Below are 15,593 nucleotides of genomic sequence, written 5' to 3' on the forward strand. Positions count from 1 at the left end.
CTAATTTTTCTGACTAAAGTTGTAAAAGAAAAATAAATCCTGGTTTGGAAATCTGAAAGAGCATCAGTAGCTACTCTGGTCTCAGTGTGGAGTAGTGTCTCCTCCCAGCTCCTCCTCAGCTCAGGTTTCTGTCTGTGTGGAGTTTCTCATGTCCTCCCTCAGCCCTCCGTCTGGGTTTCATTCAATACATTCATTTATCTTTAATCAGCGTTTTGTGCTGCTTATAAACACCTGTAACCATAGCAACATCCAGGTCCAATTCCATCCAGAGTGAGACAGCGATTCCACACGTTTCCTCATCACCTCACTGAGCTCCACGGAGAAGTTCTGCATGAGGTGGTACACGTTGATGAAGAGGAATTTGATGAACGGATAAGAAACATTATAATAAAACAGCAGCAGGAGATCAACTCCAACAGCTTCATTTACATATTCTCTCTTGCTAAAAGAAAAAAAAGACGCATGGAAAATACACTTTGTGTTGCCAGAGCTCAGAAAAACAGTGTGGAAGCAAGTAACATATGTATAATAATAAAATAGTGCTAGAACTAATAAAAATATATACAGAAAACACTGAAGTCATGTGACAAACTCTTACAGATGAAACAGTGTCTACATGTGTAATGAATGTAGGGGTTGTGGACGTTCTGCTCATTGTTTGTGTTCTTCTTGGTGATTTGTGGTCACAGGAGATTCACACATTTGTTTATGTTAATACTTGTGGTAACAGGGCTCTCTGGTATATTTTGGACATTCTGTGTACAAATAAGTATTTCTTACTCCTCATGTAAATAGAGGATCTTCTGGCACTGCTGTATCTGTGTGTGCTTTGTGGCAGCAGGATTGTAGCTGTAATGAAGTCGTATATAAAAGAAGGAAAATGAAGTGTTATTCGGATCTGTTCAGTCAGTTTTGTTCTGCAGAAATCACTGCCAGATTCTGCTTTCTGTCTGATATGGAAACAAGTTCACAGGATTAAGTTCTGGATCTGAACATGGTAATCTGATGGTTGTGTCTCGCTTGGTCTTCTGCAGATGAATGTGCATGGTGATCTATAATTAATATTGAGTTACAGATCAATCAGTTGCTAAATACTGCAAAACCCACAAAAAAACGGCAACACTGTCCAGTGTTTCACACTTTATTTCATCATTATTGAAAAAAATCATTGGGTTGGGGGTGGGGGTGGGGGTGTTAGAGATACCATCTAAACCTTAAAGGGGAAATAACAGTAAGAGAAAAGGTGTGGGGTTCTGCTGCCAAATCCCACCGAGACATCAAGTTCAAGGCTGCTGGGAATGTGGAAGACCTGTAGACCTGCAGAAACACACACACACACACACACACACACACACACACACACACACACACACACACACACACACACACACACACACACACACACAGCTAAATTCACCCAGTAATAGAAATAAAGTTACACAGTCTTTAAATCTAACACACCAGTTTAGAACACTTTTACCTGTACTCTGTGTGTGTGTGTGTGTGTGTGTGTGTGTGTGTGTGTGTGTGTGAGAGAGACCTGTCCTGTGTCGAAGCTCCTCATGATGGTGTAGTGTTGCTCTTTACACAAGCAGTGAACGCCTCCATCAGCTCCTTACACGCAGATTCTCCATTATTCTTTATACTACACACACACACACACACACACACACACACAGAGTGCTCTTAAACAAACAGAAATGTGAGATGATTGCAGGTTTACTGTCACCTTGAACCAGATTGATGTAGTGAAAGAGAAAACGTTAGACTGGGGAGCAGATCAGATAAAGTATATAACAGTTCTAGATTTTCTAGATCAGGAGTCACCAAACTTTTGACACTGAGAGCTACTTCTTGAGTACCGACTAATGTGAAGGGCTACCAGTTTAATACACAATTCTGAAATAACAAATTTGCTCAATTTACCTTTAATTATATCTTATTATTAATAATTAATAATATTTATCTCTCTCAGGGTCAAACTCACAGCACACTTTAGGTCACGGGCCGAACAGGATAAACATTTATTAAACACACTAAAACAATGTTTTTTAACATAAATATGAATAAAAACAGACAGGAATATTATTCCAGAATAAATAAACAGCTCTCCATAAAAATATCTCCCGTGGAACACCAGACGTGTCACAGCTTCATCATGCAGCTCTTCAGAAACTCTCCCTCAGTAAATAACCTGCTGATGAGACTCTGATTTCTCCTCTGTTTTCACACCAGCTTCACTTTGGGATTTTGCTCTGGTGAAAAACATCTGCTGAAATGTCAGATTCTTCTTTAACTCTTCTACTTTCTGTATCTTCTGCTCTGCATTCAGGTTCTTCAGCTTCTCCTGATGTTTTGTCTCGTAGTTCCGTCTCAGATTCAATTCCTTAATTACAGTCACATTCGCTCTACTAATAACACACACACACACACACACACACACACACACACACACACACACACACACGTGTTTACCGCCAGTGTCAGTAAACATCCACTCAGAGTCAACTTTTCTCTTCACCACTGTGAGGCGCTGTTTCACAATAACTGTACAATAGAGTTAAATACATCAGCAGGAGCTCCACTTGATCGACGCTGGAATGTTCTCAGGTAGTCTAGTGTTCGGTAAGGCAGCTGAAGCGATGCATTATGGGATCTGTAGTTTGTGTTTATCAGCGCTTCATATCGACGGGACATTAAAGTTTTTCTCAGTTGCTTTGGAGCATTTCTCGAATCATCCTTAAGATTTGCAAATCAGTAAGTGCATTCTCAAAACAATGTGTACAAACAACACAATACATTGGATTTCTTGCAAAAGCCTGTTTTTTGCTCAAAATCCTCAGTACTTCTCTCAAAAGTAAGTATTTGTGTAAATAAACATCTCATTGCCATCAAAATAACAAGTCCTTTTATCATTGTTTACGAACAAGAGAGTCAAAATCTTTAGTCATTTTTTCAACATGATACTGCTTTATTTTAGTATTTTCTGATCTAAACTATGTTTTGGATTACAAGTATTAAAAATGCATGAGGCTGAATTGGCATCTATGAATTTCAACAGCACAAATGTACACATTACTGTATGTGGGATGTTGATTGTAAGAGACTGGACAGGATTCACACTTTATTTTTTTTTACTAGTGAATTGACTAAAAATGACAATATAATGTCAATGTGATAGAAAATAAAAAGACACAAATTAAAATTCCAAAAGGTAAACATAGGAAACACTTCTTAGGCAGAACTGCACATGCCGCACTACACAGTGTAATCTGTCTCTACCCCCTGACGTCCCAGTCTGTCGGACCATGGATTTTCATCCACATCACAACAGATATCATGTTGTATCAGTGACATTCAAGGTTCAATTCAAGACACATTTACCAAAAAAGTTTAATAAAACTGTGAAGAAGAAGAGCGTGACAAATTTTGACAACTGGTTTAACGATTTTGCACTCAGTGACTTCTGCAATGAACTGATGCCTCAATGTTTTGGGGGTTAAAACCATTTGGGTGAAACCAGTATAATATATTTTGATCAACATGACAAACAACTGATAATGTAGGAAAAAGCCGACACTTGTACACAATCGATTAAATGATGAACAAAAGCATTCGCAATTTGATCAAAACAACGAGAAATGTTCTAATGATAAGCACAAATGATTAAATGATGTGGAGTTTGAACAAGTAGTTTTGAGAATTTCATTTCTGATCTGAGAAAAGCTCCAAGAGACTGAGAAAAACTGTAATAATAATAATAATAGATCTGTATAAAATCATCTCGCAGGCCAGATATAATTATACGTCAGGCCGGATTTGACACTGAGTTTAACACCCCTGATCTACGTGAAGACACTGATGATTTCTCACAATAATTATCAACAATGATTTAACAAGGTAGGAAACAGCTCTTTTTAGAAAAGGCTCGCGGGCGACTCATGTGGTCCTTGTGGGCGACCTGGTGCACCGCCCTGGTGCCTGGTGTTCAATTTTCACATGTACAGAGGTGGTTATTGTTCAGTTTTCTGCCAACACACACACACACACACACACACACACACACACACACACACTAGCAGTATCACTGGCAACATAATTGCTTTAACAGACTAAAACTGTGTGGAAATGTGATAAGGTTTAGCCACACCCTTACTGCTGCTCATGGAAACACTCCAGATCAGAGGAGGTTACATTCTCACTGACCATGTCTCTCACACACACACACACACACACACACACAGAAGCTATTTATACGTGGACAGACATACTGTGTGTTATGAGATACTCTGAGTGTGAAATATTCTCCATTTCAGAATCGGTCACCCAAATACACTAAAGACATCACCTGCTGCAGAGTGTGTTTAATGTTAACAGTGATTAATTCCTTCACCAACACACACACACACACACACATAAACACAAACACACAGTAAGAAAACACAATTATGTAAAGATACATTTATTTAATAAAGTACCCGAATGACTGACTGACTTTTTAACCACCTAACTGCAGGACCATAAAACTGACCAACCAAACAAGTGCCTGACTGACAGAGTGACTGACTGTGTGACTGAGTGACTGTGTGACTGACTGTGTGACTGAGTGACTTTGTGACTGAGTGACTGACAGGGTGACTGACTGACTGAGTGACTGACTGAGTGACTGACTGACTGAGTGACTGAGTAAGTGACTGACTGTGTGACTGACTGACTGACTGACTGACTGACTGACAGAGTGACTGGCACAGAGAGATTGACTGAATGAGTGACTGAATGACTGTGTGAGTAACTGAGTGACTGACTGTGTGACTGACTGACAGAGTGACTGAGTGACTGAATGACTGTGTGAGTGCCTGTGTGACTAAGTGACTGACAGAGTGACTGTGTGACTGAATGACTGTGTGACTGAGTAAGTGACTGACTGTGTGACTGACTGACTAACTGAGTGACTGAGTGACTGAGTGACTGCCTGACTGACTGAGTGACTGAGTGACTGAGTGACTGATTGACTGACAGAGTGACTGACTGACAGAGTGATTAACTGACAGAGTGACTGTGTGACTGAGTGACTTTGTGACTGAGTGACTGAGTGACTGATTGACTGACAGAGTGACTGTGTGACTGAATGACTGTGTGACTGAGTAAGTGACTGACTGTGTGACTGACTGACTAACTGAGTGACTGAGTGACTGGTGACTGCCTGACTGACTGAGTGACTGAGTGACTGAGTGACTGACAGAGTGACTGACTGACAGAGTGATTAACTGACTGAGTGACTGGTGACTGAATGACTGTGAGTGACTGACTGACTGAGTGACTGATTGACTGACAGAGTGACTGACTGACAGAGTGATTAACTGACTGAGTGACTGAGTGACTGAATGACTGTGTGAGTGACTGACTGACTGAGTAACTGATTGACTGACAGAGTGACTGACTGACAGAGTGATTAACTGACTGAGTGACTGAGTGACTGAATGACTGTGTGAGTGACTGACTGACTGATTGACTGACAGAGTGACTGACTGACAGAGTGATTAACTGACTGAGTGACTGAGTGACTGAATGACTGTGTGAGTGACTGACTGACTGAGTGACTGAGTGACTGAATGACTGTGTGAGTGACTGACTGACTGACTGAGTGAGTGAGTGACTGACTGACTGAGTGACTGATTGACTGACAGAGTGACTGACTGACAGAGTGATTGACTGACTGAGTGACTGAGTGACTGAATGACTGTGTGAGTGACTGATTGACTAAGTGACTGAGTGACTGACTGTGTGACTGACTGACCCACTGACTGAGTGACTGACTGACTGAGTGACTGAGTGACTGACAGAGTGACTGACTGACTGACTGAGTGACTGAGTGACTGTGTGAGTGACTGGCTGACTAAGTGACTGAGTGACTGTGTGACTGACTGTGTGACTGACTGACTAAGTGACTGTGTGAATGACTGACTGAGTGACTGAGTGACTGACTGACTGACTGTGTCATTTAGCTCCTAAACTCTGGAATAGTCTTCCTGACGGTGTTCGGGGCTCAGATACACTCTCCCAGTTTAAGTGTAGATTAAAAACATATCTTTTTAGCAAAGCCTACACATAACACACATCACATCATAACCTTGTGCTCCAGAACATCTGATCACATGCACATTATCAACTTGTGCTGTTAATATCATGAACAGCAGCTACGCTAATTCCTCTCCACTGCTTCTCTTTCTCTCCCCATCCCGAGACACCCTGAGGTTTGGCCAGCTCAGTCACCTCCCACCTCGTGATGATTACGGACCTTTGAAGAAGTAGATGCCGAACTCACAAACATCCCGAACCATCTAGAGACATACCAGTGCCATTTGGATCCCGCTACATGTGTGGAGTTTTGACATTGGACCTCCTGGAGTGTTTAAAGGCTCTGGCATGGAGAAGCTGATGCTGGATCTGTGGTGATCACAAATGCTGAGCTCATAAAACTCGGAGCTACTAACCATATAGACTGTATAAGACTGCAGAAAGAACATCACTTATAATCTTATACTCCAGTAATCATGTTAGTTCTCACTGTCCAGTGTTCTTTATTGTTGAAAGATTTATGATCAAACTCTTGATGTCACCCAGATGAGGATGGGTTCCCTTTTTGAGTCTGGTTCCTCTCAAGGTTTCTTCCTCATAACATCTAAGGGAGTTTTTCCTTGCCACAGTCGCCACGGCTTGCTCATCAGGGACAAATTCACACCATTCACCATCACTGTTGATTTGTGTAAAGCTGCTTTGAGACAATGTCTGTTGTGAAAAGCGCTATACAAATAAACTTGACTTGACTTGACTTGACTTGACTGTGTGACTGACTGACAAAGTGATTGACTGACTGAATGACTGACTGTGTGACTGACTGACAGAGTGACTACGTGACTGACTGTGTGACTGACTACGTGACTGACTGTGTGACTGACTGACTAAGTGACTGACTGACAGAGTGACTGACTGACAGAGTGTTTGACTGACTGACTGAATGAGTGACTGTGTGACTGAATGACTGTGTGTGTGACTGAGTGACTAAGTGACTGAGTGACTGTGTGACTGTGTGACTGACTGACTGACAGAGTTACTGACTGACTGGGTGACTGAGTGACTGACAGAGTGACTGACTGACAGAGTGATTGACTGACTGAGTGACTGAATGACTGTGTGACTGACTGACTGACTAAGTGACTGGTGACTGGTGACTGTGTGACTGACTGAGTGACTGACTGTGTGACTGAGTGACTGTGTGACTGACTGAGTGATTGACTGACTGAGTGACTGACTGTGTGACTGACTGTGTGACTGACTGAAATAGTGATTGACTGACTAAGTGACTGAATGACTGTGTGACTGACTGACTAAGTGACTGGGTGACTGAGTGACTGTGTGACTGACTGAGTGACTGACTGTGTGACTGAGTGACTGTGTGACTGACTGAGTGATTGACTGACTGAGTGACTGACTGTGACTGACTGACTGTGACTGACTGAAATAGTGATTGACTGACTAAGTGACTGAGTGACTGTGTGACTGACTGAGTGACTGACTGACTGACTGAGTGACTGAGTGACTGACTGACTGACTGACTGACTGATTGACAGAGTGACTGAATGAGTGACTGAGTGACTGACTGACTGAGTGACTGACAGAGTGACTGACTGACAGAGTGACTGACTGAGTGACTGACAGAGTGACTGACAGAGTGATTGACTGACTGAGTGATTGTGTGATTGAATGACTGTGTGAGTAACTGACTGACTAAGTGACCGGTGACTGTGTGACTGAATGACTGTGTGAGTGACTGACTAAGTGACTGAGTGACTGTGTGACTGACTGAGTGACTGACTGACTGACTGTGTGACTGACTGACATAGTGATTGACTGTGTGAGTGACTGACTAAGTGACTGAGTGACTGTGTGAGTGACTGACTAAGTCAGAGTGACTGAATGACTGACTGTGTGAGTGACTGACTGACTAAGTGACAGTGATTTAAAGCACGTTTGTACGTCACTCTGGATAAGGGCGTCTGCTAAATGCCGCAAATGTAAATGTAAATGTAAATGAGTGACTGACTGTGTGACTGACTGACTGACTGTGTGAGTGACTGTGTGACTGACAGACTGACTGTGTGACTGACTGACTGAGTGACTGTGTGACTGACTGTGTGACTGACTGACTGTGTGACTGACTGACATAGTGATTGACTGACTAAGTGACTGAGTTTTTGAATGACTGTGTGAGTAACTGACTGACTAAGTGACTGAGTGACTGTGTGACTGAATGACTGTGTGAGTGACTGACTAAGTGACTGAATGACTGTGTGTGACTGACTGAGTGTAAATGTAAATGTAAATGTAAATGTAAATGTAAATGTAAATGTAAATGTAAATGTAAATGTAAATGTAAATGTAAATGTAAATGTAAATGTAAATGTAAATGTAAATGTAAATGTAAATGTAAATGTAAATGTAAATGTAAATGTAAATGTAAATGTAAATGTAAATGTAAATGTAAATGTAAATGTAAATGTAAATGTAAATGTAAATGTAAATGTAAATGTAAATGTAAATGTAAATGTAAATGTAAATGTAAATGTAAATGTAAATGTAAATGTAAATGTAAATGTAAATGTAAATGTAAATGTAAATGTAAATGTAAATGTAAATGTAAATGTAAATGTAAATGTAAATGTAAATGTAAATGTAAATGTAAATGTAAATGTAAATGTAAATGTAAATGTAAATGTAAATGTAAATGTAAATGTAAATGTAAATGTAAATGTAAATGTAAATGTAAATGTAAATGTAAATGTAAATGTAAATGTAAATGTAAATGTAAATGTAAATGTAAATGTAAATGTAAATGTAAATGTAAATGTAAATGTAAATGTAAATGTAAATGTAAATGTAAATGTAAATGTAAATGTAAATGTAAATGTAAATGTAAATGTAAATGTAAATGTAAATGTAAATGTAAATGTAAATGTAAATGTAAATGTAAATGTAAATGTAAATGTAAATGTAAATGTAAATGTAAATGTAAATGTAAATGTAAATGTAAATGTAAATGTAAATGTAAATGTAAATGTAAATGTAAATGTAAATGTAAATGTAAATGTAAATGTAAATGTAAATGTAAATGTAAATGTAAATGTAAATGTAAATGTAAATGTAAATGTAAATGTAAATGTAAATGTAAATGTAAATGTAAATGTAAATGTAAATGTAAATGTAAATGTAAATGTAAATGTAAATGTAAATGTAAATGTAAATGTAAATGTAAATGTAAATGTAAATGTAAATGTAAATGTAAATGTAAATGTAAATGTAAATGTAAATGTAAATGTAAATGTAAATGAGTGACTGACTGTGTGACTGACTGACTGACTGTGTGAGTGACTGTGTGACTGACAGACTGACTGTGTGACTGACTGACTGAGTGACTGTGACTGACTGTGACTGACTGAGTGACTGACTGACATAGTGATTGACTGACTAAGTGACTGAGTGATTGAATGACTGTGTGAGTAACTGACTGACTAAGTGACTGAGTGACTGTGTGACTGAATGACTGTGTGAGTGACTGACTAAGTGACTGAGTGACTGTGTGACTGACTGAGTGACTGACTGACTGTGTGACTGACTGACATAGTGATTGACTGACCAAGTGACTGAGTGACTGTGTGACTGACCGAGTGACTAAATGACTGAGTGACTGACTGAGAGACTGAATGACTGCGTGACTGAGTGACTGAATGACTGACAGAGTGATTGACTGACTGACTGACTAAGTGACTGAGTGACTGTGTGACTGACTGAGTGACTGACTGACTGACTGACTGACTGACTGACTGACTGACTGACTGACAGAGTAAGTGACTGACAGAGTGACTGACAGAGTGACTGACTGACAGAGCGATTGACTGACTGACTGACTGACTGAGTGACTGTGTGACTGAATGACTGTGTAAATAACTGACTGACTAAGTGACTGAGTGACTGTGTGACTGAATGACTGTGTGAGTGACTGACTAAGTGACTGAGTGACTGTGTGACTGACTGAGTGACTGACTGACTGACTGACTGTGTGACTGACCGAGTGACTGAGTGACTGTGTGACTGACTGAGTGACTAAATGACTGAGTGACTGACTGAGAGACTGAATGACTGCATGACTGAGTGACTGAATGACTGACAGAGTGATTGACTGACTGACTGACTAAGTGACTGAGTGACTGTGTGACTGACTGACCGACTGTGTGAGTGACTGACTGACTGAGTGACTGACTGACTGACTGACTGACAGAGTGACTGACTGACAGAGTGATTGACTGACTGAGTGACTGTGTGACTGAATGACTGTGTGGTGACTGACTGACTAAGTGAATGAGTGACTGTGTGACTGACTGAAATAGTGACTGACTGTGTGACTGACTGAAATAGTGATTGACTGACTAAGTGACTGAGTGACTGTGTGACTGACTGAGTGACTGAATGACTGAGTGACTGACTGAGTGACTGAATGACTGAGTGATTGACTGACTGAGTGACTGTGTGACTGAGTGTGTGTGAGTGACTGACTGACTAAGTGAATGAGTGACTGTGTGACTGACTGAAATAGTGACTGACTGTGTGACTGACTGATAGGGTGATTGACTGACTGACTGACTGAGTGACTGTGTGACTGAATGACTGTGTGTGTGTGACTGACTGACTAAGTGACTGACTGACTGTGTGACTGACTGGTGACTGAGTGACTGACTGACAGAGTGATTGACTGACTGACTGACTGACTGTGACTGACTGACTGTGTGGTGACTGAGTGACTGACTAAGTGAATGACTGACTGAGTGACTGAATGACTGACTGTGAGAGTGACTGACTGACTGAGTGAATGACTGACTGAATGACTGTGTGAGTGACTGACTGACTGACTAAGTGACTGAGTGACTGATTGTGTGACTGACTGACTGACTGTGTGACTGACTGACTGTGTGACTGACTGACTGACTGTGTGACTGACTGACTGACTGACTGTGTGACTGACTGACAGAGTGACTGACTGACTGAATGACTGTGTGAGTGACTGACTGACTGACTGAGTGATTGACTAACTGACTGTGTGACTGACAGAGTGACTGACTGACTGAGTGACTGTGTGACTGACTGTGTGACTGACTGACTGTGTGACTGACTGACATAGTGATTGACTGACTAAGTGACTGAGTGATTGAATGACTGTGTGAGTAACTGACTGACTAAGTGACTGAGTGACTGTGTGACTGAATGACTGTGTGAGTGACTGACTAAGTGACTGAGTGACTGTGTGACTGACTGAGTGACTGAGTGACTGTATGACTGACTGACATAGTGATTGACTGACCGAGTGACTGAGTGACTGTGTGACTGACCGAGTGACTAAATGACTGAGTGACTGACTGAGACTGAATGACTGCGTGACTGAGTGACTGACTGACTGACATAGTGATTGACTGACTGACTGACTAAGTGACTGAGTGACTGTGTGACTGACTAAGTGACTGACTGACTGACTGACTGACTGACTGACAGAGTAAGTGACTGACAGAGTGACTGACAGAGTGACTGACTGACAGAGTGACTGACTGAGTGACTGTGTGACTGAATGACTGTGTGAGTGACTGACTGACAAGTGACTGAGTGACTGTGTGACTGAATGACTGTGTGAGTGACTGACTAAGTGACTGAGTGACTGTGTGACTGACTGAGTGACTGACTGACTGACTGTGTGACTGACTGACATAGTGATTGACTGACCGAGTGACTGAGTGACTGTGTGACTGACTGAGTGACTAAATGACTGAGTGACTGACTGAGAGACTGAATGACTGCATGACTGAGTGACTGACTGACTGACAGAGTGATTGACTGACTGACTGACCAAGTGACTGGTGACTGTGTGACTGACTGACTGACCGACTGTGTGAGTGACTGACTGAGTGACTGACTGACTGACTGACTGACAGAGTGACTGACTGACAGAGTGATTGACTGACTGAGTGACTGTGTGACTGAGTGTGTGTGAGTGACTGACTGACTAAGTGAATGAGTGACTGTGTGACTGACTGAAATAGTGACTGACTGTGTGACTGACTGAAATAGTGATTGACTGACTAAGTGACTGAGTGACTGTGTGACTGACTGAGTGACTGAATGACTGAGTGACTGACTGAGTGACTGAATGACTGAGTGATTGACTGACTGAGTGACTGTGTGACTGAGTGTGTGTGAGTGACTGACTGACTAAGTGACTGAGTGACTGTGTGACTGACTGAGTGACTGACTGACTGTGTGAGTGACTGACATAGTGATTGACTGACTGAGTGACTCTGTGACTGACTGACATAGTGATTGACTGACTAAGTGACTGAGTGACTGTGACTGACTGAGTGACTGAGTGACTGACTGAGTGACTGAATGACTGACTGACTGACAGAGTGACTGACTGACTGACCAAGTGACTGAGTGACTGTGTGACTGACCGAGTGACTGAATGACTGAGTGACTGACAGAGCAAATGACTGACTGTGTGACTGACTGACTGGGCGATTGACTGACTGACAGAGTGACTGACTGACTGTGTGACTGACAGAGTGACTGACTGACAGAGTGATTGACTGACTGAGTGACTGAGTGACTGAGTGACTGACTGACTGACTGGTGACTGACTGTGTGACTGAGTGACTGACTGAGTGAATGACTGACTGACTGAGTGAATGACTGACTGAGTGAATGACTGACTGACTAAGTGACTGAGTGACTGACTGTGTGACTGACTGTGTGACTGACTGAGTGACTGAGTGACTAACTGACTGACTGAGTGACTGACTGACTGACTGACTGACTGACTGACTGACAGAGTAAGTGACTGACAGAGTGACTGACAGAGTGACTGACTGACAGAGCGATTGACTGACTGAGTGACTGTGTGACTGAATGACTGTGTGTGACTGACTGACTAAGTGACTGAGTGACTGTGTGACTGACTGTGTGACTGACTGAGTGACTGTGTGACTGACTGACTGACTGACAGAGTGACTGACTGACTGACTGACTGACTGACTAAGTGACTGAGTGACTGTGTGACTGTGTGACTGACTGAGTGACTGACTGTGTGACTGACTGACTGTGTGACTGTGTGACTGACTGACAGAGTGACTGAGTGACTGTGTGACTGTGTGACTGACTGTGTGACTGACTGACAGAGTGACTGTGTGACTGACTGAGTGACTGACTGACTGTGTGACTGACTGACTGACAGAGTGATTGACTGACTGACTGACCGAGTGACTGACTGACTAAGTGACTGGTGACTGTGTGACTGACTGAGTGACTGACTGACTGACTGTGTGACTGACTGACATAGTGATTGACTGACTGAGTGACTGTGTGACTGACTGACATAGTGATTGACTAAGTGACTGAGTGACTGACTGACTGAGTGAATGACTGACTGACTAAGTGACTGAGTGACTGACTGTGTGACTGACTGACTGTGTGACTGACTGAGTGACTGAGTGACTAACTGACTGACTGGTGACTGACTGACTGACAGAGTAAGTGACTGACAGAGTGACTGACAGAGTGACTGACTGACAGAGCGATTGACTGACTGACTGACTGACTGAGTGACTGTGTGACTGAATGACTGTGTGTGTGACTGACTGACTAAGTGACTGAGTGACTGTGTGACTGACTGTGTGACTGACTGAGTGACTGTGTGACTGACTGACTGACTGACTGACAGAGTGACTGACTGACTGACTGAGTGACTGACTGACTGACTGACTGACTAAGTGACTGAGTGACTGTGTGACTGACTGAGTGACTGACTGTGTGACTGACTGACTGTGTGACTGTGTGACTGACAGAGTGACTGAGTGACTGTGTGACTGTGTGACTGACTGTGTGACTGACTGACAGAGTGACTGTGTGACTGACTGAGTGACTGACTGACTGTGTGACTGACTGACAGAGTGATTGACTGACTGAGTGACTGTGTGAGTGACTGACTGACTAAGTGACTGAGTGACTGTGTGACTGACTGAGTGACTGACTGACTGACTGTGACTGACTGACATAGTGATTGACTGACTGAGTGACTGTGTGACTGACTGACATAGTGATTGACTGACTAAGTGACTGAGTGACTGTGTGACTGACTGAGTGACTGAATGACTGAGTGACTGACTGAGTGACTGAATGACTGACTGACTGACTGACAGAGTGACTGACTGACTGACTAAGTGACTGAGTGACTGTGTGACTGACCGAGTGACTGAATGACTGAGTGACTGACAGAGCAAATGACTGACTGTGTGACTGACTGACTGGGCGATTGACTGACTGACAGAGTAACTGACTGACTGTGTGACTGACAGAGTGACTGACTGACAGTGTGATTGACTGACTGACTGACTGAGTGACTGTGTGACTGAATGACTGTGTGTGTGTGACTGACTGACTAAGTGACTGACTGTGTGACTGACTGTGTCACTGACTGACTGACAGAGTGAAGGACTGACTGACTGAGCAAAGAAAGCTGCTCCTGCACTATGTGTTACTTAACACACACACACACACACACACACACACACACACACACACACACACACACACACACACACACAAGTTTACAATTTTCCACAGAATTCAGCATTATTATCAGCACAGCACACACACCCTACAGTACGTGTGTCTATATGTTTACAAATGCTTATCTCTCTCTCTCTCTCTTTCTCTCTCACTCACACACACACACACACACACACACACACACACACACACACACACACACAAGTGAGTTTAATATCCTTCACATTTAGGTGAGGTTAATATCATTTACTTTCAGAGGTGTTAAAAGTCCAATACATCCTTCACTTAAGTAGAAGAGACTGATGTTTTAAAAGATTCTGGTAAAAGGTGAAGTTCTGACTGCACTGTTTTACTCAAGTGAAAGTAAAGAAGTTTGAGTTCTGACATGTTCTTCAGTAAAAACTAGTGATTATTACTACCTGTCACGCTGGAAACTGAACCTCATCATATTAATATATTACTACACAAGAATTTAAAAGTTGTTCTCTAATGAATGTGTCCAGGCTGAAGATCCACCACATAGAACACAAGCAGAGAAAAGATGATAACGGTGCAGTGAGAAGAAAAATATTGATCATTTCACCAAACAGATAAAAACTAAAGTAATGAGTCTGTTGTGAAAATGTAAGAAGTAGAAAGTAAAAACTACAAAAAATAATCTGTGAAGGAAAACACTGATACCAGAGCAATCTACTGCACAGTAACAAAGTGTTTATACATCATTACTTCCCTCCTCTGGTTATTTATTAATGTGGTATTAATTTACACAAAATTAATTAGTGGAGATAAACACACACACACACACACACACACACACACACACACACACACACACACACACACACACACACATAATAAGCAGAGACAGTGAGGGTGTGTAAATGAACACATCAGCACATTCTAATGGCCAATCACGCGTAACAAACACT

At 41.9% G+C, this 15,593-nt stretch overlaps 1 long non-coding RNA gene across 1 annotated transcript in view; it reads right to left on the minus strand.

The window, feature by feature from the left end:
• Positions 1-1,156: 1,156 nt before the first annotated feature.
• LOC124396407 overlaps positions 1,157-15,593 on the minus strand; it is a 15,556-nt gene continuing 1,119 nt past the window's right edge. Inside the window, exons 2-3 of the long non-coding RNA XR_006927774.1 lie at positions 1,541-1,645; positions 1,157-1,317 (exon numbers count right to left, since the gene is read on the minus strand). This is a non-coding gene — a long non-coding RNA (uncharacterized LOC124396407). The remainder of the gene's footprint in view (positions 1,318-1,540; positions 1,646-15,593) is intronic.

The sequence above is a fragment of the Silurus meridionalis genome, chromosome 14 (assembly GCF_014805685.1).
Source record: "Silurus meridionalis isolate SWU-2019-XX chromosome 14, ASM1480568v1, whole genome shotgun sequence".
Classification (NCBI taxonomy): Eukaryota; Metazoa; Chordata; class Actinopteri; order Siluriformes; family Siluridae; genus Silurus; species Silurus meridionalis.